We start from the raw sequence: 2,655 nt of genomic DNA on the forward strand, positions 1-2,655 counted from the left end.
CCACCAGGCCAGGCATATCAGCCCGGGAAGCCACTCTCTTTGGTCCCCAAACGGGGGTGGCTCAGGGTCTGGATGCTGCCACCGATCTTGCCGCCATCACCCTTGGCCTGGTGCCCCTGAGAAAGGCCAGCATCGCCCTGGCTACTGTCCACCCACTGACCAGCCCCACTGGATAGCCCTCCAGCAGAGGCACAATGGGAAGCGACACACCCAAACAGAAGCTCTTCTGCCTGGGTTCCAGGCTGTTCTGCTGGGTTTTAAAGCTAATTTGTACTGAAATCTCTCAAAATCTTTGGCCACGCTATTAAATTCAGAAGTTTACACTGGCTTCCTGATGCTGCCTGCAAACCCAACTCCAAGTTTCAGAAACAGCAGCACTGTTCTTGAAACTTTTCTAAAACAAAGAAAGAATAACGTTTTGCTTTTCTTCCTGATTCTAGACAACTTTGAAAACTGTATAGAACAATTTTGAAAATACACAAAGCGTGAATCAATAAGAAAATGATCTGTCTGATTTATCTCCCAAAAAACGCCAGTGAAGACCCCTCCAAATTGGTCCTTCTCCGGTGCGCAGTGTACGGACTGGGCTGCCACTGTGTTTGCAGTCAAAGTGCGACCACTTTGTCTCCCCTACTAGTCAGTGGGCTTATGGGGGCAGAGACCACGTCTGGCTCGTCTCTCTGCTTCCTGCCAGGCACGGGCCACTCGAGGTCCCCTTGCTGGAGGCAACATAAGCCACTATCCCCCCTCAGCAATCCTTCTGCTCAGTGGAAAGGGATCCAGGAGTGGGGCCAGCAGCAAAGCCCCGGAGCAGCCCGGGGCAGGAACAGGAGGCCGGGAGGTGGGGCAGGGAGGGAGGAGGGGTGCGTGTTGCCTTTGTGGGATATTCACAGGCCCACTTGAGACTCTGCCTGCTGGGGTGGGGTCAGGCTCCTGATATACACTCAAATGGACCCCTCCAGAACCATGGGAAGGCCAGGAGGCCAGGCCCCAGGCCCAGCTCCGGGTCTAACTTACTACGAGACCCGCTGATGACCTCAGTTCCCTACCTGTAAATGGGCTGATCACCCCAGCCCTAACTCACCACAGGATCAAACCATCTAAAGGGCACGCTTTGTAAGCAACCTGGCCTCAGAAGCCAAAAGGGTTCTACCTCCCCCTGCCCATCTCCACGAAAGGCCCAAGGGCTTCGAGGGCTAAGAGAAGAGGACCCTGGCATCTAAGGATCCCGAGCGGTCAGCGCCAGGACGGGGGGCTCCAGAAGGCACCCTGTGGACCCAACCTGCCATGCATGAGGCTGCCCAGCGCTGCTCCCCAGGCTCAGCCGGCCGCTCTGTGTGGCCTCCTCACTATACATGTAGCCAGCGCCCTACCCCAGGTCCAAAGTGGACAAGATCCCCCTGTCCTGTGAGGGCACCTGCCCAGTGAAAGCAGCGACTGCATGCCAGAGCCCGCCAGCTCAGTGCCGTCTGCCTCACGCCCGGACCGCTGCAGACCTCTGCTGAACAACACTCCCGACCGGTTTCAGCCCCGAACCGGAGACCAGTCCAGATGCCACCGTTCTAGGCGCGGCCCAACCGCAAAGGACACCTGGGGTCCTTAAGTTAGAGACTCTACTCCTGGTAATGGGGCTTTAACTCAGGGACTCGGAACACGAGTTCCCAGCCTTTGAGAGCGGGGACCCAAGGAATAAATGTGAGGGAACACCCCAGGCCACACACTTTGGCCCCAAAGAGGCTCGGTTACCAGTTCTGCCCATTGCCTTCAGATGAGAGGTTAGATGTGGGGCTCCTCCTGGTGGAGATCCAAGTCGGGGGCCGAAGCCTCGTCCACTCTGTCATCTGTGCATATCCCCACTGTAAGTGGCGAGGGGTCCCGCTCACTGTCAGCTGTGACCAGACTGCTTCAAGCCCCAGGCCCTGGTGCAGCCTCGCTGAGCCTCTCCCCCTGAGGTGTTTTTACTTTAAACAGACCAGTTTACCCTTGAACCAGCAAGGGTTAGAGGCAGCCAGCCCCACGGGGCAGAAAATTCCGGTGTAACTTTTGACTTCCCCTAAACCTAACTACAGTCCTCTCTAGCATCTGCGAGGGGGGTTGGGGGGTGGTTCCAGGACCCCCTCCCCATACCCAAAGCGGAGGTGCTCATTGCCTGACATAAAACGGCAGGGAACCACACACACAGTGGGCCCTGTACCTCCCCACCCCCAGTGTCAGGGATCAAGACCACTGGTTTCCATCTGAGGCAGCAAACCGGGGTGGGGGTGGGGCTGTGTATTTATTGAAAAAAATCCTCCTATAACTGGAGGCGCACAGCTCAGACCCATACTCTTCAAGGGTCAACTGTACACTGAACCCTGGGGCGCGGGGCTTGTCCACGTCTGGGAAACTGACAAATTGGCACCTCTCCTAAGCCGGCTGCCCTGCGTCCCGACAGAGTGGCCAGAGGGTGCCGGGCCCAGGGACGCCCAGAGCCGTGTCCCTCTTCCCGTCATCAAAGAGTGGAGTTGAGCCCCATTCCTGTCCGCTGGGGCCTGGCTGGGCCGGGATCCCCACAGTGGCTGATGAGGGGAGCAGGGCCAGGGGAGAGGGCGTCTGAGGAGACCCACCCCAGATGTCAGCAAAAGAAGTGGAGGGGGCGGGGCGGCCCCGCGGGGC

The sequence above is a fragment of the Pteropus vampyrus genome, unplaced genomic scaffold (assembly GCF_000151845.1).
Source record: "Pteropus vampyrus isolate Shadow unplaced genomic scaffold, Pvam_2.0 Scaffold51, whole genome shotgun sequence".
NCBI classification, from domain to species: domain Eukaryota; kingdom Metazoa; phylum Chordata; class Mammalia; order Chiroptera; family Pteropodidae; genus Pteropus; species Pteropus vampyrus.